The 26436-nt window shown below is 45.8% G+C and overlaps 1 long non-coding RNA gene across 1 annotated transcript in view; it reads right to left on the bottom strand.

Moving 5' to 3' along the window:
- LOC138258425 (uncharacterized) overlaps positions 1 to 26436 on the bottom strand; it is a 94671-nt gene that overhangs the window by 12714 nt on the left and 55521 nt on the right. Inside the window, exon 2 of the long non-coding RNA XR_011198415.1 lies at positions 1355 to 1576. This is a non-coding gene — a long non-coding RNA (uncharacterized lncRNA). The remainder of the gene's footprint in view (positions 1 to 1354; positions 1577 to 26436) is intronic.

Below are 26436 nucleotides of genomic sequence, written 5' to 3'. Positions count from 1 at the left end.
AAAACGATTGTGTGTGGATATCCTCTGATATGCACCTATAGAAGTGCATCCTGAGATATTCAAAGTCATATCTGGACTCGCTTCACAGGCAGTGCCAGTGTGTGTTGGAACTAGAGGAACAAACTACCCAACGCGCCTTTGAGAATTATTAGGTACAGTCAAAATGTACATATTCCTCCTGGAACTTTTTGTTTTATACATAGGAAATACTGGGCCTATAGCAATCAGGACTGTAAGGGCATCAACGGCACTCACTGTAGGATCAACTGGGGCACGTTCTTTTGAACCTTTGCTTCTTAACTCACAGGGCATGCTAGTGGAAGTAACTTCAACAGGACTAGGGGTCATCTTAGTTGAAGCAGTCGCAACACTAGTCAGACCACTACCACCAACAGTCTGATTTCTACTTCCATCCCTAACTTCATTATATGGAGGTGGATGTTTGGAAAATAACATATCTAAAATTTTCAATAAGCCTCAAATTAAACATGCCATATTGTGGGACTCTCAATGGACCATCCTTTCCTGTGATCTTGTACCACTTACCAAGCCAAACACATGTATGGAGCCCTACATTAATCACCATATAGTGACCTTGAGTACCTTCTGGAAGCGCCACCTCTCCCTCCCTACTGAGATTATGAACATCTCCCCCAAACATGTCTCATAAAACTTTAAAGCATTTCATGTTTCAAACTTTTCACAATATTCTAAGTCAACTAAATTATCACCATATCCACAATCCTTTGCTCCGACACAACCACCAATTGCACTGCAGCACCCTATGACATTGCCCACCAATGGCAGCCCACTACCACACCAACCAATCTATACCAGTGCGGCACACTTTGACGTAAATCTCGCTCCTCGCAGAAGTTCCCCCCTCCTTTACAATTTGCATGCACACATGCTTGAAAATATCACACACATACAAAATACCATACAATAACCTTTGTCTGCTTCACTAAAGAATAAACAGTTTTGATCACACAAGAAAGTTTACAATCACTTCTGATGAGACCTCGACCTGCGGGATAACATCTAAATCAGTACAGTTTTTCTTTGCACATTAAGATCTACTATACCAATTTGTCTCGGACTCATGCAAAGTAAGTCCCTAATTTAACCATGTTGTTGACAACGTCTCACAACAAACACAACCACTGAGCTGATAATATAGAACATTGTCTTCTACAACGTTTAACCTCATGTTGGACCCAATAACCATTTCAATGTCTCTATAAATCACCACACTCACACAACATGCTCACATCTCTGCAAAACACCACCCAATTTCACAATCACTGCAAGCTAAATGAAAACCGCTGCACTCTGCAACCCTATTAATACTCACTCTTCAGGTGCCAGTACAACTTTTTTCCGATCCTACGCAACTTCTCTGATTCTCCATCTCTGGACATGGACACTAGGGTTTGGGCTCTGGGGTCCAACTAGTCTAGAGCCTAATTCCGGTTCTCCTCAATTCGGAAAGATAACCATCCTCGTTTGCCGCTCTCTGATCCAGCAAAGAGCCCTATTTCTTTATCTGGGGTCCGATGAATCTTTCTTCTCTGTTCTGGGGGGTGAAGAGATAATTTTACCAGATTATCCTAATCCACTACAGTGCAACTCAATAGCCACACATTAAACCTCGGAGCCCAAATTAAAGTTTCAAAGGGGTTTATTACAGACTCAAAGCCAACGTTACATAGGTGAGCCTCAAAACAATAGTATAGATATACAAAATCATCAATGGAAAGTTAAGGTGTTGCATAATATTAAATCAAAACAACAGATAAAAGACCAAGACTTCAATAGCAACAATGCACAAAATCACGAAACGTACATGATGTCTGGATCTTAAAATTAAGTTCTTTTGTCTAACCATTGAATCTAGCTCCTACACTATTATAATACTAAAGGAATATTTGAGAAAGGTTAGCAAACAGATCTTCAGTAGAAGATTCTGTTCAAGAGAGGTGCAGTGGCATAAAGCCACATAGAAAGTATGAGGTCTGTACCTCAAAAAGGTTCACTCTGAGCAAGGGGCAAACAGAATCTGGATCTCTCGCCTAATAAACCATAATTAAACCTTAGTTTCTTCTGGTGTGGTGACGTCATAACAGAAACTCTCATTTGAAAAACAAAATTGCAAATCAATTATAATTGAGACTTCAGTCTTCCGAAGCCTTCAGCACTTGACCTTGATACACCCTCACATTCAGGAGTCTAAAAAGCTATAGCTGCTAATACCAGGATACTCCTTTTGCCTGGTAGCACTTCTCTCAGACTCTCTTATCTCGGCACAACAAGCTCCCTGTTAGTTTCAGCACCTGCAGCTTTGGAAAAACAAGCTTTCATGTTGAAGGTTAGAACATGCAAAAAGAATACAGCCTTCACTCCGACCAAACTGAAAGGAACACAAATATACTTTTAGTTTAATATGCTTTAAAGATCTAACTTGTTAAATATAAAATGATTATAAAGAATAACATTTCTAACAGACTATAACATTGACATTCTTGCAAACAAATATTAAATGTGGCTTACTTGAAACATTGATTTCATTGTGCACTTTGACTAATATATTTCAGTGCACTGCGTTCAACAATTGGTTTTAAACTTTGCAAAAAGAAAAATAACCACCCCTTATTTTCACGTTTAAGAAGCATAATGTTGTAGCCAAGTTATGCTCCTTTAGGTGAAACACATGTCTGTGCCCAGTGAGGAGCCCAAAGGCTGTTTTTTTTTTTTTCTTAGCCTCTGAAAAAATCCAAACCTCACTCAAATTCTCACCGGGGCACAGACACACAAATATGCCTGCACCCCAGTGAGGAACCTGGATGTTGTTTGGATATTTTCTTGATGATGATCATGATGTATATTTATGAAGCGCAACAAATACCCAAAAGGGTGTGCAGGTGCTACTGAAACAGTAAGGGTATTTTAATAGGCAAGTTTTTAGACTCTTGCAGAATTCCATGTGGTTGAGTAAGTCACAGACGTAAGAGGATGCTTTTCCAACACATAGCAACCAGAAAGGGAAAAGCCCTCCCACCTCTGTGCTGCATGGTTAAATTAAGGAACCTCAAGTAACAGAAAATCAGTTGATCCTAAAGATCTATTTGGAGTAGATCTTCACAGTTTAGAGAAAATTAATCTCTGTGCCTTCCTTTTAAAGGTCTCTAGGTGCCAAACTAGTGATTTTAAACATCACTCTTGCATCTTCTGAAAGCCAGTGCAGGGCTCTGCGTGTCTGGGAGATTGAATCACCACTACGTCCCAGTATGGGTTCTAGCTACACACTTCTGAACCCTTTACAACTGGGTCACAGTTTTGTGTAGAAGGCGAAAATATAAGCTATTGCCATCATTCCAGCAAGAAAGAATAGTAGCTTGGACCACTGGCATAAACAACTATATTAGCAGGAGAGGGAGAGTTTACAAAGCATTCTCAAGTAAAAGAAGCAGGATGCAGGAATTGCATTCAATTGCTTTTCTAAGGCTGGTTTGTTACCTATAATGAAACCTGGGTTTTTAGCACAAAGTACCATTATAGGAGGACTCCAGTTTAGAACATGGTTAGTGCTAGAGGAACTTAGGTCAACAATTCTGTCTTATCCCGATTCAGTTTCAGAGCATTCCCTTACATCAAACAGGTCACCAAAGCCATTCAGGTGTCGAAGTTATTCGTACTTCTGTCTAATCAATCGCTGTGACTGTGTCATCAGCATATAACATTAAGGAAAGGTTGAAGCTATGTATCAGCCTCTCCAAAAGAGAGATGTACAAGTTAAACAATGTGGGACTCAGAATTGAGTCATGGGGGACTCCACAAGACAGGAACGTACATTTAGATAGAAAAGATGATATATTCACAGTCAGTTTGACAGAAAAAAAGTAAGACAATACAGTGCTCCCCCCTGAATTCCCATTGCACACAGACATCATATCAAAACAGTATGAGATATTGAATCAAAGGCAGAGCTGAAATACAATACCAATGTAGCACTGTGACCTTTATCTAAGAGCATTTTTAAGTCACCTAATACTGAAAGAGTAGTTTCTGTACAGTGCATAGGCTGGAAACCTACTTAGGTCTTCTCTAAAATGTTATTAACTTCTACATGCCTCAGTCTCATGTATCATAGTCTAACTAAATCCAAACAGAGATCGATTCCTGGATGGGAAAGGGAAATCTACAAGGCCCAGATGTTTCAGGAAACTGAACACCTGGACGAGTACTGGGTGGTATGCCTTGCAAGAAAACCATAATCTTTTCTTACCCAGCATTCTCTGCACAGAGGAAACATTGACTAAAAAAGGATTTCTTCATATTTCTGTGAGAGAAAGTTCTAGAATGCGAAGAGAACAGCAAAGGTTCCACCACCCAGTGTTCCCACACCTATATAAATAAACAGCACCTACAATGTGCGGTTGGACCTCTCGTAACTGACAAGAATAGGTCAATTATGTAATCATATATAGTCTTCTCATGGTTGCAAGTCTTTTTTTTTTTTAACCATACTTTAAAATTTACAGGGGATTCTGGGTAATAAAACATGTTAGGATTCATGCAAACCACATCACCATGAGGTTGGTAAGTTCGTCAGGATGCCAGCCAGCCCTGTACCCAAATATTACATACATCCCCAATGGACTCTCACCCATCAAAAACATTCCCTTGTGTCAAGAGTGTGTATTGCTGCTCGGACAAATGGCAAACACACCTATGCCTGATAACTTCACACTCAGAAAACCAGGGGGATACATATTTAGGCCAAAAGGTTTCCAAAGAAAGGTTCACTCACCTCAGCTACTTCCAGGAAAGTGTCCATGTGATACGTCAAGCAAGGGCCGAGAAAACGCAAAATCCCTCTGTTTTTTCCACGGACTTCTTTAGGATGGACTACAGCAAAAACTGCTGGACAGAATTTCACCAAATTCTGCAGGAAGCTAGATCTTGGTCCACAGAGTGTGCTTTTTGTGATTTGTTGTAAATCTGTTCAGTATCTTTTGAGAATGTAAGGGACAGAAATATATAGATATTTGGACGGCGGGACCCCCGAGGGTCTCAAGAGATTCTCATGGGAGCACCAATTAGAAAATAGAGCATTCTGATTGTCCCAGGGAGCTTTATTCTCCTTGGGCCATCTGGCCGTTGTGGGAATCAGACTCCCACAAGAGCAAGCACTCTGATTGGCTGCTAGCAACATGAGAAAAATGCTGTTGCCAGTCATTACAGGACTCAGGGACTTAGCTCCTGTCCTGAACATAGGAAAAATAAACAGTAGAAGGGGGCAGGGTAGGGATAGCCTCACCCTTAGGCCCCATGGGATCACAGAGGGATCCCTGCATGGAGCTAAAAAAAGAAATTGGCGACAAAAAGCATCGATCTTGCGAGACTATTGTAGTATTGAACAAGCAAAAAAATTGGCCACTGGGCAGGGAAACTTGTGTTTGCCCTCCCTTGGCGGGAGCATTTTCAACTATTCCGCCAAATTGCTTCCAGCATGTGGGAGTTTAAAAAATGCTGGGGGCAGGGAAACAAGTCTAAATATTACTCCTACCTGCAGGGAGTAGCACTAGCAGCTGCTCCTGTGGGCTGGAGCAATGCCAGTTCCAATTGGATGCAGGAGTCAGGTGGGGCTGCGGGCCCTTGGGGCTCCCCTCGCAGCTCCCAAGGACACTATGGTGGGTTCCGTGGGTCAGTTCTAGGGTACCCACCTTTAACTGTGAGGGCCCAGTGAGGATGGTGTTGCCAGGGTCAAAATTAACTTGAGATGGGGGCCCTGTGCCTCCCTACTCAAACAAGCATGCCGGTCCCCAGTGTATGTAGTCCCCAAGGCTGAACTCAATCCAAGGAGGTGGGCTGCATGCCCCCCCCATACAAGCAAGCTGTGTCCCAGGGGATGGGACACACAGGCCTGGGGCCAAAATCAGCAAGGGGTGGGCCCGCATGCCCCCTCACCCTGATAGTAAAGCCAGACTCTGGGGGATGGCCCCCACGGCCGCAATCTGCCTGGGAAGGCTGCTGCGTGCTCCCACCCACTAAAAAGCATGGCAGGCCCCAAGGTATGGAGTGGTCGCGTGCCCCCTCCCCCTGATTATAATGTCGGGCCCCAGGAGGTGAGGTCCCCAGAACTAAATCAGCCAAGGGAAGGGAGCCATGTGTCCCCCTCACCCTTAAAAACACCCTTGGGGATGGGGTCCATAAGGCTGAAATCGGCCCCAGGAGGCGGGCAGTGTGCCCATCAATCCCTGATAATAACACTGGGCCCGAGGAATGGAGTCCCCATGGCTGTAATTGGCCCAGGAAGGGGGGCCACATACCCCCCATTATAAAGCTGGGCCCCAGGTCATAATCACTCCAGGCCCTGGGGAATGACGACCGCAGGGATAAAATTGGCCAGGGAGGGGCCTGTGTGTCCCCCATAATAAAGATGGACCCTAGGTGATGGGGTCCCTGGGGCCACAACTCAACCCCAGGAAGGGGACGGCATGTCCCTATCTCCCTGATTATAATGCTGGGCCCCAGGAATTCTCCCTCCCCTTAAAAAGTACACCAGGGGATGGTGCCCTCAGGAGCCAAAACCAGCCAGGGGAGGGGACCGAGTGGCCCCCTTTCCCTGATAATTACACCATGCCCCAGGGGATGGGGCACCCAGGACTGTAATCGGTCCAGGGAGGGGGGGCTGCATACTCTCCTCCCCCTGATAATCATGCCCGACCTTGGAAATAGAGTCCCTGGAGCTGGAATCGGCCAAGGGAGGGGGCTGTGTGCCTCCTTACCCTGGTAATTTCGCCAGGCCCAGGGGAATTGGGTCCCCAGGGCCAAAAACAGCCTAAGAAAGGAGACCACATGTGCCCTCTCCCCTTTTTTAAAGGAGTGTCACTGTTAGAGGTGGTTCCCAGACCCTAACTAGGCTCTGGGGGTCACGCACCTCCCAACCCTTTAAGAAAAAGCAACAGCCCTGGGGGATGGGGTCACCGGGGCCTAATGAGGCTCAGGTGGAGGGCCACACAGCTTGCCTCCCCCTTAAAAAAAAGGCTCATGGGGCCCCAGGAGCGGAATGAGGCTCAGGGAGGGGGGATATGCAGCCCCACTTCCCTTTAAAAAAAATGAGCCTGCCCCGCATGGCCTTCGACAGGAGTTTGGATTTTTGTAGCGTAATGAAATATTACTTTATGTTAAAAAAAATAGTAGTTCATTGAAAAAAACAAAGGTAAAGTATTGGAACCCCCCCCCCCCTTGGAAATTCACTGAAAAAAAACAAAGGCTAAATTAACGTTATATAGTTAGGTGAATTTGTCAGTGACGACATTTTGAAATAAAAAAGAAATCCCACAGAAATTCACCAGTTATTGTTAGCAGCACCAACTATAGCTTTCGCCCCGCCTTCATATATGACATCACTCATGACATGCTATGCCATAATTTATGTCATCACTGATGACATAATTCAAGCTTCTTTTGTACACATTAGTCTTTAAACGGATATACCATACGAGCTATGAATGTAAGTGCAGAATAGCTTTGAATAATACAACTTGTCTTTACTGCTATGAAACGTACAACCGCTATAGGTAAAGCAAGCATGTGTTTTTTGCAACATTGATCCTATACTATACACTTCATGGGTAGCTGAGTTCATGTTGACTATGAGCCAGAGATGAAACAGTAACTTATCCTCCACACTGTGTTTAATCTGTATACAACTTTTCAAGGAGAACCAAGTTCCTCCAGATACTTAATCCCTGTTACTGCAGACACTCTTTACTTCTATCAAACCGCTGATAGTCAACGAACCTACATTGAGAAATTAAGTGGATATGAGTAGAAAAGTGGGTTCTGTTAACAGAGTTTACTCTGTACCACACTGTTTGCAGACAGTGAAACTCTAATGAGAAATACACCTCAGAGTATTTAAAAGTATCTACTAAATACAGTGTACCCTCTAAGCAAAAATTGTCCATAGAGTGAATATTAAAATAACCATGTGGAAGGTGCTAAAGATCATACAACCTGCAGCCTCCATACTGTGGTGAAAACGTTACAGATAACCCATCTTCTGAAGCCAAGCAAGCACATGTACACAGGTGGCACTTCTATATTGAGTAGACATTGTTATGCTGAAACAATTCTGTCTAGTAACTCAAGGCTACTTACAAAACTTAATAAGTAGCATGCAAAATCTTTTCCCTGCTGAAAACGTTTTCTGCAGTACCAAAAAACTTGTGTAGAACATAATGAACACAAGTCAATTGTCAACTGCACGCAGAGTTACTCTCAAAATAAAGATTTAGAGAATGTTCACTATCTCTAAACATCTATGGTGCATTAGAAGCACATGCCATTTGAAACACTATACCGATTAGCTGGACACAGGCTGTGCAAAATTAGGTAGCAAAGTAATATGGTAGTTACCTGCCACAATGCAAACTATATAACAAACTAACACACTCATTGGATAATGTCATCCGTGATGTCATCAATGATGTCATTTGAGTTACATTAGTGATGTCATAAATGATGTCACAGAACATTTCATGAGTGATGTAATATGTGAGGTCATAATCAGTACATGACAGGGGTGCAACGAACTATAACTGGTGAATTTCAGTGTTTTTTTAGTTCAAAACTTTAAAATTGTCACTGACAAATTCACCTAACTATAACGTTACTTTAACCTTTGTTTCTTCAGTGAGTATATGCATTTAAATATACATATATACTTATATATTGAAATATATATATGGAGGTAGTTGCTGAATGCTGGAGCAATCGAGGTTGGTCTGGGCGGAACCACAGCAGTGTGCAACGCGCTTCTCAGAGTCTCTCTTACATCAGGTCACCGGAGACACCGGAGAGTCAATCTGGGAGATGACGAAGCTGAGCAAGTGGCTCTGAGCACAAGGCCGGTTATAGAACCGCAGTATTTTGTGGACGCTGGGGGGCCCTGAAAGGACTCAGAAAGGCTGTCAGGAGCGGGAGCAGATCAAGAGGTTGGTGAGAAGTTTCTATATTTGCCAACCTGCTTAATCAGTACCACTGCTTCTTCTCCGTCAGCAACCCACCTCTCTAGCTCTCTAGCTTACCACCTGCTTCCCAGTGTCCCTGGAGACACCCCAGCCGTACCAGAAGTATCTTGGTGCGGTCCCTAGTCCATTTGTTTACTCTGGCACCTCCAGAATGGCCAGTGGGGAAGCGTTAGTTAGCCTCTGTGGAGAGTATGCCCCAGAACCTTGCAGAAGAGGCCCAGACAAGCTGGGTGCAGTTTGCGAGGTCCTGGTGAGCTCCACTCCCTCTGTGTTTCTGGGGACCTCACTCGCCCTGTCTTCTCGCCTACCCTCCAATGCATTAAGCCTGCAAACCCAGCTTGTCTGTACCTTTACACCACCAATAGGACTATCCCCCAGTGGCCCTCTAAGCCTCCCCACAACCTATTGGATGACTAGTCAAAGATCACCTGCAGGAAGAAACAACAGGAGCAACAGGGGCTCCAGTACAAAATGCATTGAGCTCAGCCTTGCACCGGTCCCAGCAGCCCCCTCTGTCGTTAACAGCGAATCTGAAATAAGCCCACTCGAAATTCCTACAAAGGAGCTTGCAGATCTGTTCTCATGGTGCTCAGAAGGAAGCTCGCCTCCAGCTCAAACTCAGCAACTGAAGGAGAAGCTTCCCTGTCCCCAGCTATCAAAAGGAACACTCAGTGCATGGCACGGGTGCAATCACCCTCGAAAGAAGGAAGGAAGGCCACATTATGGATTTCTCTCAAACTGCTCCCAGTTTAGATACCTCTTCGGCTCCCTCCACGGTCAGCAACTCAAAAGACACAGTGGTGACCCGTTTTATGGTTGATCTAAGCATAAGTCCTACTCTTCCCAACATCGTTGTGTCTACCGTTAGGCGGAGATCAAACTCATGCCCTGGGTTCAGGGGTAAATTCTGAGCATGAGTCAACTAACTTACGACAACCTATCAACACTTTTTCCAGCTTGCTAGGTACTGAGGACCTGAAGCAAGATCTAGCGAGTCTTCAAAAATCATTGTGTGCAAGAGAGCCACACAAAAGCATCATTATAGCCCTCTCAGCTCTAAGGAGCCTAAGCGTAACACCCCTCTAATTTCCTCAGGACCTACCCTGTTTGCGACCGGCTTACATTCCAAAAACAATGACTTGGGTGAACTCACAGCCCCCTTTCTGCAAAGTCTTGAGTCTAAAATTGAAAGAACACTTGAGCTTACCCCAAAGTTATTCAGAATGCCAGATGCGTCACGGGAGTCATTGCCAGAAACACAAGTCACCAATAGCATTAAGGATCCGCACTCGTCAGCCATAAACACAGCACAAATCTCCATAGCAAGAGCACTGGGAAGGCAGTCTACAAAAATGGAGATACAAATAGACCTTCTGCAATCAGTGGGGCAGCGCCTGGTCCATCTGAACTCTAAGATTAACCATATCAAAGAGAAAATTCAAGGTAACCTGGATCCCAAGAAGTGTTCTTGCTCATGTGCTGCTATCATTGACAGGTGGACAACATTATCTGAGATCCTCGGTGAGATCGTAAATATAGTCATGGTAAAAGACGGCACTGCTGTTCCTCGGAGACTGAAAGTTCATTGCAATTTTACTCATGGGTCCATATGCGCAGAGGGGTAATTTCATAGTTCAATCATACACTTAAGTAACAATGATGAGCCCTTTCAGGGCCTCATGACTCCCAAAGAGCCTTCCGAATCACTACTTTTCCAAACTGGGCCGAGCTCCAGCTCCAATGTCGCCCCCAACGGGAAAAATAATAAAGAGGTGCAAATCAGTCCTGAGACATCAGGGTGCCCCTCTGTCGGGGAGGGTCAAGAAAAAGCTGAGGAAACTGCACAAAAATGCCAAAGCAAAAACAACAAAATCTGCACTGCAGCCATCTACTTCGAAGCGCTGTACATCGGGAGAGAACATTCATGCATCATTATATCCTATCTTTACCTCCACACTGGGGTCAAATAAACATTTATATGGTGAGGGTTCTGATTGTGAGCCCAAGACCTCCCTCCCATACAGAAACTCAGAGGAAGGGTGGGCCCTTGGTGGGGTAAATCCCGTCTCAGAGCATTGACACGATCAAGCGCACAAGAAGAAGATGGATGCCAGCACTGAGGTCTCCCCTGTGACACAACGTCAGCATTGAACTCCTTGAGCACACTACAGCCAGCCCCTCGCCACAGGAATTCCGGACAATATCCAAAATGAAAATCATACATCAGAGCCATCAGGCACTGGTCCCCTTCACTCAACTCAATCAAAGTTCAGACATACAAGAAAGGCCGGCTTCCCCACTGGCAAGTCTCAAGAACAAGTCTGAGACTGGAACTGGGCCTTGGGGCCCAGACCTGATGTGACAGGGGGACCTGATAAAGTACTATCTCAGAGTCCAGTGGGCTCCAGAGTCTTCCCTTAAATACCATCTGAAAATTATATTTGAAGAAGAGGGTTCTCCATGGCAAACACAGCTCGAAATGGAAATTTACAGGTTCAAGATCATGGCAGACAGCCTGCATTCAAAGGAAATTCCATACTCAGCCTGGAACAAGCTGTTAATAGGCAGGTGATAGCAACCTCGTTTGAATGGGACGTTGAAAGTCTGCGTGCCTGCCCCACTACTGAGAAGTTGGATGCATTTTACATCCCTAGGAAGGCACAGTCCTATTTTCAACAAGCACTTTCGCCCCAGGCACGCAGAAAAATCTTCTATGTGAGGCTCATTGCTCAGCCAATTTCAGATTTTAGTCCTGTCTGGGCCAGTTATGAGGAGGTGATCTCATGCAGGCTATGCAACTACCGCAAAGAATTGTGGCTTCACCTGCTGTGCTGCTGCCCTAAACTGGCGGATAAGCGCTGACACCTGCTTCTCCCGGTCTAATGACATCAGGCGCTGCAGGGAGGACTCTGATCTGTGCCTTTCTGAAATCTCCCTATGTTCCCTAGCCAGACTTGGGAAATTTACAAACTTTATTCGACTTGCACTTACCAATGAAGCCATAGGAGAACATCACCTCTTTGTTGTTCACTAGACACTTAAGCCCATATTTATGGAAAATGGCGCACCACTGCGCTAACGCCATTGTGGGTCATTTTATTTAGTGCAAGCTAACGCCATTCCATAGCGGCAGATGGGTGCCATATTTAAGTAATGATGCACAATGGCACTAAGGAACGGCTAGTGTAACAAAATAAAAAAATACGCTAGCCAAGGCGGGTGGGGTGGGGGGGATTCAAAAATCTGCTAACCGGGGGGTGATGGTGTTGGTGGGAATGGCGGTAGTGGGTCAGAAATGACGTTAGGCTGGTTAGCGGCAAACATTCTGCTGCTAATCAGTTTTGCGTCATTTTCTGACGCACAAGCAGCCAAAAAAGACTCCTGTCTAAGTTTAGACAGTAATCATGTCCACCATCCCAGTGGCCACCGCAGGGGACCAGTGGCCCCTGGGCAAGCCCAAAATACCCAGTGCCAGGCAGAGGGCCCCATGTAAGGGGCCCCCAGTGGCACACCGCACACATACCCAAACACTTACCTGCAACATACCTGGGATAGGCTCCTGTGGTTTCCCTGAGGTGTGGGAGGTGGTGTTGCTGGGGCTTGGAGTGGGCATCTTTGTGCCCATTCCAAGGCGTTCTATACAAAAGGAAAGGGGCCTACATGCACTCTAATGCCTGATCTGACCCAGGGTTTAAATAATGATGCTAACCGGGCTTAGCGCCATTATTCAGGTCCGCCTCCTCCTTGCACATTGTTTCTGCGCCGGGAGGTAAATATGGCGCTAGGGGGTTAGCATTGTGTTTAGGACGGGAACGCCTACCTTCCATCTCATGGACACAAGGTGGTTTTGCACATTCTAAAAGTGGCGCTAACTCCAATATTTTGACGCTAGACGGATCTAGCGTAAAAATATAAATATGGAGTTAGGTAAGCGCTGTTTTAGCTCCAAAATAAATGGCGCTAAAGTTACGCTAACCATCCATAAATATGGGCCTTAGGGGCTTAGTTACAAGCCCTTTCACCACCGTAGCATCACTTTTCTGTGACTCTGCGGCACAAACAGTCTCCTACACTGCGCCACCATTACAAACTGGTGCAGTGGGACCACTGCGCCAGTTTGTAAAGCCCTGCGCCAGGTATAATGTATGCAAGGTGCGAATACCAACATTAAAAGCTACGCAGAACTGGCGCAGTGCAATTTACTACATTTCGTTGTGCCATTCTGCACCTTCACAGCGTCACTTTTTTAACGCCTGCTCAGTGCAGGCGTTACAGTGACGCTGGGCTTTTTAACATTGGACCCTCCTAGCATTGCTGAAGTAGCGTCAGGTTACCAATGCTACTACAGCAATGCGCCTCTTTTGCACCAACAGATGCGCCAGAATTTCTGGTGCATGTATGGAAAGTACGCCATTGAGCGATGAATCATTAATGCAAAAAATGCAGTATTTGTCTTGAATGCAAGAAGAGACCTTTTGAAAATACCACTCTCCTCCAAGGCAAAAACACTTCAAACCTGAATTAGGTGGCCTAGTAGGTAGAAAATCACCTCCCCAGCAGTGTAAAACCAGGGAAGACTCCCTCTCATTAGAAGGTTGGAGTGTCAGAGAGGTGAGTTCCCCTCAAACCCCACCTCCACCCACCAAAACCAGCACTGAAATCTACAACTGTTTTATAACGACTCCCTCAATCCCTTCATATCAGCAAATTAATAGACAGGTCAGTATTAGCAATAATTAAAGGTGTGATGGTGAAGTTTGTAATGCAGTTCCACCCATTAGCAAAGACCAGGCCTCATGCTTGATGTGCCCCCAAATCCATTGGGTATGTTCGAGAAGACATATCAGTGAGGGGAGCAACTGAACATTAACTCCAAGTTCTTGGTTCTATTTCTTTCCTACCTACCTTTTGTGCTGTGCTCTTGGCATTTCCCATTGGTTCATCAGCTTTTCCATTTTAACACTCGACTGTCTGTGCCTTACTCATTCACTGGTTTCAACACCAATTGGATCCTCACCAAGGCTGTTACATGATTCATGGAGGTGAAATGCTATGCTGGAGTAGCAGGAGTAATGTCCTGAAGCAAGAAGGACAGAATCCCTGAAATGAGACACTGTCCTTTGATCTTCCCTCCCTTCTTCTATTTAAATCTATGACATTTTACCAGAACGTCCCTCGCCTTGTGTTTGGGTGCATTACCTAATGGGTCGATCCTGTGCACACTGATCAGTCGGCCTCAGGTGGAGCCTCCCTGAGGTTAGCGCAGAAGAGGCCCACCAGAAAGGCTCTGAACTCCAAACCCTCAGCGCCCTCCTGGAGGCCTATAATTTTTTCCTGCTGGGAGCAGTTTTCAAGATCTTCATATTTTAGCACGGCAATATCCAACTCATCTTGCAAACAGTCATGATTAAATGGAGCAATTCCTTCGAGTTGCTCAACATTGTCGTCGATGTCCAGTAGCCTGCTGCCTATTGAGTCTATGTCAGTCCTGAGGGTGTCTAGCTTAGAGCCTTTTGTAGACTTGAGAGCATGCATGTTCCTCAACCTGTCTAATTTTATCTCATCTCCCAGATGTGACTTGAAGGATTGTAGAGTAGAAACAGTCCTCCTTCGTGAGAGCCATATTGTCAATTCTCGTCGGGTGGGGTTACCCGCATTGATTCTGCACCTCCAGGGGAACAGGATCAGGCTTCCTCACCGATATGAAATAGCGAGTCAACTCCTTTTAAGAGTGCTTCTTTGGTGGCATGGAAACTGACCTATCCTCCCGGGGTCTGGTTGCAACCAGAACACAACCTCTGTAGTGAGTGCCGACCCATCCAGGAGTATTTGCTGGGACAAATGGAGCCCCTGCTGAATAGAACTGCATTTGTTATCTCTATGTCATGTATTATAAAAGGAGGATCATAGGTAAATGAGCGTAATTGACATGGCATCAAGCTCACTGTACCCGGTCATGTAGCTCTCAAGATGATTTAGCCTAGGAGGCCACTGCTTCTTCCAAGATGATGCTTTCCCTCAGCAAATTGTCATGCCAGGTGTCCCCCACCCCCTCAGATGACAGTTGACATGGTGCTCTCCGTCTGCAATTTGTCATCCCAGGTGGGTCCCCCCTAAACCCTCGAAGCCTCCAGGGTGCCAGCTCGCCTGGTATGCCATGTTTCTCCAGCTCCTCAAATCGGCCTCCACTCCCCCCTCCATCCAGTGGGACATGTACAGTTGTAGCTGGGCACGTGCACCCGGCACTCTAGTTTTCACTGGTTCCGGGGCTAGATATAACATTCTCCCTGGTGGGGTCCTCAAACTGGATGCTGCAGCGTTTCTGCAGGTGGTGGTGAACATGCCAGTTTCAGCTGGCCCCAGCGCTCTAGACCTCTCTTCCAGGTGTCAGTTTAGACAGCCAGAGTCATTTTGCAAGAATGAATGACCAAAAGGGTTCCCTCTGAGGCTGTATTTGACATTTATGTGGTGGATCAGGACGCCACCAGTGTCCCTCCATATTCTAGTGGTTTCTGCTTAGCTTCAGTGAGGTGACTGGACACGAACAGTCACAGGCAGAGGGGCCGATCGCGAGCCCCCCAGGTATGTGACTGCTCAGGTTGCTGCCATCACCACACCCCATTTTTAATTGTATTATATGTAATTAGAAACAAAAAAAATTGATAACTTCGTTAGTGGCCATTGCATCATTACAAACATGCCAGCTGTTATTAATTTTCAGTTTCGTAATTGTATGGAAGAAGCATTTAATCCCTACACTTAAACCTACATATTAACGCGAAGTTAGAGAAATTGAGGATGATGACACAACTCGATGACATGAACTTTGAAAGTAACTGAGGGAGGAAGCTGGCATTTCTTTTCACCCTGGCATTGCAGCAGCTTATTTATTTTCATGTATTTCGTTGTTATGGGATTCAGACCGCGAGAATGTCAACAAGGTCTGAAAAAAGCTTTCTGATATCCCAAGCAGCCATGCATTGGTGTTTATAGAATCTTACAGTGTGGTGCCATATGTATTTATAGAAGCTTATATTGTCCTTTTAGAAAGAGGCTTAGTTATATAATTAGAAATGCAGATCACCATCCCAGTTTAATGGATGCTTCTGGCTCACAGACAAAGCAGATAGCAGGAAAATGTCTATTGATAGCTCCAAAGTATATTTACTCAGTGAACCATCATAAATAGCACTTATTGAAAAGTAGCACACGCGGGTCAATGGCACCCTCAACAAGACTCTGGTGCGGCATAAACATGTGGGATGACTCACCTCTCTAGCAGGACAATGCTAACTATCATACCGAAGCCAGCATTTGCACCAGTGTTCCAGCTCACCAGATCTCTGATACTGCAGTTAGGAAGGCCCTAATGCATGGTGTTCACTCCCCAGTTCCCAGTCACATAAATTAAGTCACAACACCCCCCCCTATAATGCTGGATACTGGATAAGTGGTTGTAAGTGTTAACCCCTTCGCTGCCAGGTCTTTTCCCCCCTCCTGTGCCAGGCCTTTTTTTGGCTATTTGGGGCAGTTCGCGCTTAGGCCCTCATAACTTTTTGTCCACATAAGCTAGCCAAGCCAAATTTGCGTCCTTTTTTTCCAGCATCCTAGGGATTCTAGAGGTACCCAGACTTTGTGGGTTCCCCTGAAGGAGGCCAAGAAATTAGCCAAAATACAGTGTAAATTATTTTTTTTTTTTTTAAATGGGGAAAAGTGGCTGCAGAAGAAGGCTTGTGTTTTTTTCCCTGAAAATGGCATCAACAAAGGGTTTGTGGAGCTAAAATCACCAGCTTCCCAGCTTTCAGGAACAGGCAGACTTGAATCAGAAAACCCAATTTTTCAACACAAATTTGGCATTTTACTGGGACATACCCCATTTTTAAAAAAAATTGTGCTTTCAGCCTCCTTCCAGTCAGTGACAGAAATGGGCGTGACAAAAATGCTGGATCCAAGAAACCATAACATTTCTGAAAATTAGACAAAATTCTGAATTCAGCAAGGGGTCATTTGTGTAGATCCTACAAGGGTTTCCTACAGAAAATAACAACTGAAAAAGAAAAATATTGAAATTGAGGTGAAAAAAACAGCAATTTTTCTCCACGTTTTACTCTGTAACTTTTTCCTGCAATGTCAGATTTTCGAAAGCAATATACTGTTACGTCTGCTGGACTCCTCTGGTTGCGGGGATATATAGGGCTTGTAGGTTCATCAAGAACCCTAGGTACCCAGAGCCAATAAATGAGCCTGCAGTGCGTTTTCATTCTATACCGGATATGCAGCAATTCATTTGCTGAAATATAAAGAGTGAAAAATAGCTATCAAGAAAACCTTTGTATTTCCAAAATGGGCACAAGATAAGGTGTTGAGGAGCAGTGGTTATTTGCACATCTCTGAATTTCGGGGTGACCATACTAGCATGTGAATTACAGGGCATTTCTCAAATAGATGTCTTTTTTACACACTCTCTTATATTTGGAAGGAAAAAATGTAGAGAAAGACAAGGGGCAATAACACTTGTTTTGCTAATCTAGGTTTCCCCAAGTCTCCCGATAAAAATGATACCTCACTTGTGTGGGTAGGCCTAGCACCCGTGACAGGAAACGCCCCAAAATGCAACGTGGACACATCACATTTTTTTAAAGAAAACAGGTGTTTTTTGCAAAGTGCCTACCTGTACATTTTGGCCTCTAGCTCAGCCGGCACCTAGGGAAACCTACCAAACCTGTGCATTTTTTAAAACTAGAGACCTAGGGGAATCCAAGATGGGGTGACTTGTGGGGCTCTGACCAGGTTCTGTTACCTAGAATCCTTTGCAAACCTCAAACTTTGGCTAAAAAAAAACATTTTCCTCACATTTTGGTGACAGAAAGTTCTGGAATCTGAGAGGAGCCACAAATTTCCTTCTACCCAGCGTTCCCTCATATCACCCGATAAAAATGGTACCTCACTTGTGCGGGTAGGCCTAGCGCCCACGAAAGGAAATGGCCCAAAACACAACGTGGACACATCACATTTTTTCATAGAAAACAGTGCCTACCTGTGGATTTTGGCCTCTAGCTCAGCCGGCACCTGGGGAAACCTAGCAAACCAGCGCATTTTTGAAAACTAGAAACCCAGGGGAATCCAAGATGGGGTGACTTGTGGGGCTCTGACCAGGTTCTGTTACCCAGAATCCTTTGCAAACATCATAATTTGGCCAAAAAAACACTTTTTCCTCTCATTTCGGTGACAGAAAGTTCTGGAATCTGAGAGGAACCACAAATTTCCTTCCACCCAGCGTTCCCCCAAGTCTCTTGATAAAAATGGTACCTCACTTGTGTGGGTAGGCCTAGCGCCCACAAAAGGAAATGGCCCAAAACACAACGTGGACACATCACATTTTTTCACAGAAAACAGAGGTGTTTTTTGCAAAGTGCCTACCTGTGGATTTTGGCCTCTAGCTCAGCCGGCCCCAGGGGGGGCAGAAATGGCCTAAAATAAATTTAGAAACCTCCCCACCCCCCCCCCCGGAGCGATCCTTGCCTACGGGGTCACTCCCCCTACGTGACATTGGCGCCAAAAATAAAAAAACCCGGTGCCTAGTGGTTTCTGCCCCCTTCGGGGCAGATTGACCTAAAATCGGCCAATCTGCCCCCAAGGGGGGCAGAAATGGTCTAAATACAATTTGCCCCCCAGGGGAGCGACCCTTGCCTAATGGGTCGCTCCCCATCTCTAAAAAAACAAACAAAAAAAAAACAACATTTTGTTTTGCCCTGGCACCTAGAGGTTTCTGCCCCCCCCTGGGGGCAGATCGGCCTGATAACAATATGCCGATCAGCCCCCAGGGGGGGGCAGAAATGGCCTAAAATAAATTTGCCCCCGCACCCCCCCAACCACCACCCGGGAACGACCCTTGCCTACGGGATCGCTCCCCCTGCGTGACATTGGTGCCAAAAACAAAATCCCCGGTGCCTAGTGGTTTCTGCCTCCCTTGGGGGCAGATTGGCGTAGCAAAAATCGGCCGATCTGCCCCCAAAGGGGGCAGAAATGGCCTAAATACAATTTTCCCCTCCAGGGGAGCGACCCTTGTCTAATGGGTCGCTCCCCATCTCTAAAAAAAACAAAAAAAACAACAAAAAAAAACATTTTTTTTTTGCCCTGGCGCCTAGAGGTTTCTGCCCCCCCTGGGGGCAGGTCGGCCTAATAACAATAGGGGGCAGAAATGGCCTAAAATACATTCCCCCCCCCCCTGGGAGCGACCCTTGCCTACGGGGTCGCTCCACCTGCGTGACTTGGCGCCAAAAAAAAATGCCCGGTGCCTAGAGGTTTCTGCCCCCCCTGGTTCCCGGGTGTAGGACGAGGTGACCTCGTCCAATGCACCCGAGTGGTTAAACTATTGCATGGCCATGGGACTTCTGTAAATATCTACATCCATAATTAAATTGTAAACTCATTAACTATAGCACCCTCATGGGACTCATAAAGATCTATAACCATAGCTGAATTGTCAAACCAATAACTATGGTACGATCGCAGGACTTGTGTAAAGATCCATAACCATAATTTGATTGTGGATCCAGTAGCTATTGCACAATCGTGGGACTTGTGACAAAGCCCTCTGACTCAATAAGGTTCATTCAGTATTATATCCAATTTATTAGGAAAAAATATACTTAAATTGAACAACTAAAGCAGAATAATGCATCAGGTGTGTAGGTAGCTGGCTCTGTATATACTATCTCAAAGTGAGAGATAGTGTGCACAGAGTCCAGGGGTTCCCCAAGAGGCTTGACAGAGGCAATAATAGATCATACTAATGCCCTATTTGTGGTAGTGTGGTCAAGCAGTTAGGCTTATCAGAGGGTAGTGTTAAGCATTTGTTGTACACACACAGGTAATAAATGGGAACACACACTCAAGGACTTAACTCCAGGCCAATAGGTTTCTATACAGAAAAATATTATTTTCTTAATTTATTTTAGAACCACAAGATTCAGATTGCAGGTAAGTACATTAAATATAAGGTACGTTGCATAGGTAAAGATAGGATTTTTAATAAAAACAGTAATGTACACAGTTTGGCATAAAATGGCAATGATCTATTTTAAAAGTGGACACTGCAAAATTCAACAGTTCCTGGGGGAGGTAAATACAGGTTAGTTTGTGAGGTAAGTAAAGCACTTACAAGTTCAGCCTCTGGGGCATAGGCAGCCCACTCTTAGGGTTCAAGTTAACCCCAAACACCCAGCAACACAGGGCCGGTCAGGTGCAGAGGTCAATGAGGGACCCAAATAACACAGGCGCCTATGGAGACTTGTGGTGCTCCGGTTCCAGTCTGCAAGCAGGTAAGTCCCCGCGTCCTCAGGGAGGAGGGGGGTTTTGTAGAGCACTGGGGGGGATCCCAAACAGGCGCACAAAATACACCCTCAGAGGCACAGGAGCGGCCGGGTGCAGTGTGCAAACAATTCGTCAGGTTTTGCATTGAAATCAATGGAGGAACCGGGTGGTCCCTGACGATGCAGGCAGGGCACAGAGGGGCTTCTTGGGCCAGCCACCAACTGGGCAAAGGTGAGGGCCGCCTGCTGGTCACTGCTGCACTGGTAGTTGGTTCTTCACTGGCCTAGGGGCTGCAGGTGCAGTGCTTCTTCCAGGCGTAGGGTTCTTTGTTACCGGGCAGTCGAGGTCAGGGGGGTCGTCTGGATTCCCTCTGCAGGCGTCATCTGGGGGTGCAGGGAGGTCTGCTCAGGGTGGACAAGTTGTTAGAGTCGCCTGGGGGCCATTTCTGCGGTGTTGGTTTCTCTGGACACCAGCCGGGGGCATCGTGTGCAGAGTGGTGGGGACTCTCGCTTCAGGGGTGAGGTGAGGTGAGAGTCCCTTTAAAGATGATTTCTTCTTGTTGCTTTGGACAGAGGCGCTGTCCATGGGAGTTTCTTGGTCCTTTGGAGTTGCAGGGAAGTCCTCTGAGTCAGCAGAGGTCGCTGGGCGCGCCGGATGCGTTGCTGGTGCAGGTTCTTTGAATCAGGAGACAGGCCGGTAGGGCTGGGGCCAAAGCAGTTGTTGTCTCCTTCTTCTCTGCTGGGTTTTCAGGTCAGCAGTCCTTCTTCTTGTTAGGTGGTCAGGAATCTGATTTCCTGGGTTCAGGCTCGTCCCTAATTACTAGTTGTAGGGGTGTGTTTAGGGCTGGAGAGCAGTAGCCAATGGCTGCTGTCCTGGAGGGTGACTACACCCTCCTTGTGCCTCTTCCCTTTGGGGAGGAGGGGCACATCCCTAATCCTATTAGGCTAAATCCTCCATGCCAAGATGGAGAATTTTCTAAGGAAGGGGTCATCTCAGCTCTGGACACCTTAGGGGCTGTCCTGGCTGGAGGGTGACTCCTCCTTGTTTTTCTCATTAACTCCTCCGGACTTGCCGCCAAAAGTGGGGGCTGTGTCTGGGGGGAAGGCATTTTCCTCTAGCTGGAGTGCCCTGGGGCATTATAATACCAGGCTTGAGCTTTTGTGGCTCACCGCCAGGTGTCACAGTTCCTCCAAGGGGAGGTGTGAAGCACCTCCACCCAGGACAGGCTTTGTTCCTGGTCACAGAGTGCACAAAGGCACTCACCCTATGTGGCCAGAAACTAGTCTGGAAGTGGCAGGCTGGCAGAGACCGGTCAGCCTAGCACTAGCAGTTGGGCTGGCATGCAGGGGGCATTTCTAAGATGCCCTCTGTGTGCATTTCTCAATAAATCCCACAAACTCCCAGACCTTATACCCTTTATGGCTACCCTGCATTTACAATGTCTAAGAAGTGGCTTAGACACTGTAGGGGCATAGTGCTCATGCAGCTATGCCCTCACCTGTGGTATAGTGCATCCTGCCTTAGGGCTGTAAGGCCTGCTAGAGGGGAGGCTTACCTATCCCACAGGCAGAGGGTTGTGGGCATGGCACTTTGAGGGGAGTGCCATGTCGACTTTGTCTTTTCTCCCGACCACCACACACAAGCTGTGAGGCATAATACATGCTGCATCCCTTAGAGACCTTCCCTGGCCACAAGGCCCTTGGTACCAGGGGTACCTTTTAAAAGTGACTTACCTGTGTGCCAGGGCTGTGCCAATTGTGGAGACAATAGTACAGTTTTAGGGAAAGAACACTGGTGCTAGGGGCCTGGTTAGCAGGGTCCCAGCACACTTTCAATCAAAGCTGGCATCAACAAAAGGCAAAATGTTAGGGGGTAGCCATGCCAACAATGGCATTTTCCTACAAGGTGCTCCTAAGTAGTGATAACGCAGTGCATGTGAGTAAGGTGTCAATAAACTGCATCGGTGCTTGTTAGAAATGGGGTCTTTGGTTGGCACTCAGGTTACCCCCTGTCCAAGCAAGGACCCTCTCTCTAAGTCACACACAATCCAAGTTATCCTGTGCTCACCCTCTGGTAGGTTGGTACTGAGCAGTCAGGCTTAACTTAGAAGGCAATGTGTAAAGTACTTGTACACTAAATCATGAAATAACACAGTATAAACACCACAAAAATACACCACACAGGTTTAGAAAAATATAGAATATTTATCTGGTTAAAATAAGGTCAAAACGATCTAGATTTAATAAGTACAAGTTGAGATATCACTTTGGTAATGATAAATAGTCTTTCATTCTTAAAAAGCAATAAGTGTCTCTCGCAAGCACAAAGTACCTGGTTTGCATCACAATTATCCACAAGAGACCGCAGAGGGGGAGATGCGTGGAAAACGGGGAGGTGTGTGTCGGTTTCTCCGGGCACACACAGACGATGCATCAATGCTTTTTCACTCAACAAGGGCTCTGCATCGATTTCCAGCATGCAGACTTAGATCCTCTTCGAGTTGCTGGGTATTTGGACACCCCGGGGATGATGTGGAGAAATCCGGGGCATGCAGGACGAAGTCACAAGAGTTTGCTCGATCTGCTGTGGTGATGCATTTAATTTTCTGTCGCAAGGCAGGCGCTGCGTCGGTTTCCACTCAGGGAATTGGGCTGTGTCGTTCCGGTTTGGCTGTGCGTTGATCCGGTAGGGCTGTGTGGCGAATCTTCTATCGTAAGGCAGGCGCTGCGTCAAATCTTTACTCGGGAAGTTGGGCGGCGTCGTTCCTGTCCAGCTGTGCAGCGATTGTCTGTCGCACCATGGCTGTGCGGCATTTCTGGCAGGCTGTGCGTTAATTTCCGGCGCACAAGGAGTTCCTTGCAGAGATGAAGTCTTTTGGGCCCTGAGACTTCAGAAAACTGGAAGCAAGCTCAATCCAAGCCCCTGAAGAGGGCACCATTAAGCAGGATTTTCTATTATCATTCTGGCCATACTAAATATGACCGGATTACTCTTTTCAGATCTGAATCTACCACTCAAACAGTATATGAGGGTAGCCCTAATGCTAACCTATGAAAGGAACCGGTCTCACAGCAGTGTGAAACGAATTTAGCAGTTTTAAGCTACCAGGACATATAGAACACACATGTTCATGTCCTGCCTTTTACCTACATAGCACCCTGCCTAGGGCCTACCTTAGGGGTGACTTATAAGCAGAAAAAGGGGAGTTTAAGTCTTGGCAATTACTTTTAAATGCCAATTCGAAGTGGCAGTGAAACTGCACACACAGGCCCTGCAATGGCAGGCCTGAGACATGGTTAGAGGGCTACTTATGTGGGTGACACAACCAGTGCTGCAGCCCCCTAGTAGCATTTCATTTACAGGCCCTGGGCACATGTAGTGCATTTGACTAGGGACTTACAAGTATATTAAATAAGCCAATTGGGTATGAGCCAATGTCACCATGTTTTAAGGAGAAAGCACAAACACGTTAGCACTGATTAGCAGTAGTAAAGTGCACAGAGTCCTAAATCCAGCAAAAATGAGGTCAGAAAAAGAGAAGGAGGAAGGCAAAATGTTTGGGGGTGACCCTACAGAAAGGCCATTTCCAACAGTGCTATTTACAAGGCAATAAAAACAAATGTGGCTAAAAGTCTTGTAGTCTCCTTTGAACACCCCTAGCGTAGATGTCCAGAATCTACTGGCACTTTTCAAAGTCCTATCCACATTTACATTTAATGTCGATGTTTCGACCCTCAAAAACTGAAATTCATGCACAAGACTCATCCTCAGGACAAAAATGTATTGTAGGAATCACTTACTCACATAAAAATCAATTCAGTGTGAATCGCCAATTCGTTATATCGTGGCCTTAGTGTGCTATCTGGTGTTTCACTCTGTAACACAGGAGCTATTGACTTATAAAAGGCCATGAATGAATTTCAGTTTTGGGGGTTGAAACATCCACCTATACCAGGTGAACTGAGAAATGAAGCTGATGACACATAACTCCATTTCCACATGTAGCACAATGCAGGGCATCAACCAACATTGTTTCAGGCTCGGACCATGGTTGACGCCAAGAGTACTCTTTGTCTGGCTCTCAGTCGTTGGTAATCCCCTGATCTGCTTCATTGGTAAAGAGGAAATAGGGGTTCTCTTTGATATTTGCCTTATTATTGCACCTCGAGTCAATGCATTGCACAGGGAATTAACCTATATTTTTGTCCCTTGTGTAAAATCTGTCGTTCTTTACACTGACCTACGAGTAGAGCTGACGCAAGCCTTTGTCTTCCCTCACATTCTCTGTTGTAATGTCACCTGCTGCCCACTCCCCAGACACTAGTGACTTCAGAAGCAGGCAGCCATAATGTGCATTAAAATTCGTAAGCAGGATCACACCAAACTCCTACTTTTTTGAAATAATAATTCTTTATTAGTTTTCATGGTACAAGGACCAAACAATTCAGCCAAGTACACTGGCCTCAAAATATAGAGCTCCCCACCCTTTGATTCCTAATCCTAAGAACTTGTCCAAGAAACATGCCCCCTTGCTGCATCACTTCTCCCTCTACCCCTTCCTCCTGTATGAGACTGACTCATCCTTAAAGCACTGCGTCGGCTTCAAGCAGACACCAGGGGCCAAATTTTTGGGGATTTGCCGTATGACAGCACAGCCCTACGCCAAAGTGAAAGGGAAGGAATGAAGGGGTACTTTCCTGCACAAAAACAATCCAGAGAGGTGTTTTCCTCTTTCTGTGTGTTCCAGCACACACAGAAAAAGTAAAAAATGAGGAGAAATAAAAATATTTCTCCTCGTTACGCCTCACCTTGGGAGGCATACGCTTTTGGCGCTTCCCCAGGTTTACTTGAGTTTGTAAATCTGGGGCAGGGTTAAAATCCATGGGTGTTGCATGGGAAAACCCGCACAACACCCATGGAACGCTTCCCTGGCACAGAGTAAGGCAACACAACGATTTGCGCTGCCTTGCCTTACTCCATATCTATGAGGTCATTCAAAGCCTGCAAAGTAGCTTTGCGTGGCCTCACAGATATGAGTTTGTAGTCAGCGCTCCCCGAATGTCAAAAAAATGATGCTCCGGCGGCACACAGGGCTCATAAATATACCCCCAGGTTTAAATTTAAGTCTTTTGTACCACCTGAAAAGAATACTGGGGCACAGGCCCTACCTAATGTGCAGAAACTGGTTTTGCATTACAGCCCCAACATAGCCTTAACATCTGCCCATCGGATCAACCAATTTTCCCAGAAAAGACATGGAGGCACATCTCTGGACGTACCAGGTCATAGACTCTGGAAAGCTCTTAACCTGCATCTTTGAAATGAACGGAATCGCTTGTGGTTCTGTAAAGTTTTGAAAACTCAACTTTTCGGAGTTGCGCTTAATTGCACCCATCACAGAAAAAGAGTCACAAGCAAAGTTCTGAAACGGTTCACTGACTCTTCCTCGTTAGACTACAACCTTGCTCTGAAGTAACTGAAGGGAGACAAGCAGCCCTCTATAAAACCTCTTCTTCTCTTAATGTCTCTTCTTCCTCACTAGAGAATTCCTCTGTCCTCTCCTGCTTTAGTACCTCTGGGGTCTCTCCCTCTGTCAGACGTTGGGTTTCTCGTTGATAGAGTCCAAGCATGAACCACAACCCTAGTCAGGGTAAGTCAGATACACACAATATATTATCCTGTGCTCACCCTCTGGTAGCTTGGCACAGAGCAGGCATGCTTACCGTAAGAGGCATAGTGAAAAGAATTAGCACAACACTTTATACAATAAAACAGTGAAACCACCAGACAAAATGGCACCACACCTGCTCAGGAAAAAAGAATTTCATCTTATGAGTAAAACAAGACTGAAATGACAAAACTCCAATAAGTAGAAGTCGAGATATGAAATTTTAAACATTAAAATGTAATATAGTGCTTAAAAGCATAACACGCAAACCAAGGATGTCCAGTTGCACTAGACCGGTTTAATCCAAAATTCTAGGCCAACCATTGGGTCGGAGACAGTCCCAGATAAGTCCAGCTGAAGTTTTATCTTCTCATGAATTGAGCCAAGTGTCCCTTTCGCTGGAAAAAAATT

Source organism: Pleurodeles waltl, chromosome 2_1 (assembly GCF_031143425.1).
Source record: "Pleurodeles waltl isolate 20211129_DDA chromosome 2_1, aPleWal1.hap1.20221129, whole genome shotgun sequence".
Taxonomy (NCBI): domain Eukaryota; kingdom Metazoa; phylum Chordata; class Amphibia; order Caudata; family Salamandridae; genus Pleurodeles; species Pleurodeles waltl.
Note: the sequence above shows the minus strand (reverse complement) of the source record. Positions and strands in the feature narration are given on the sequence as shown.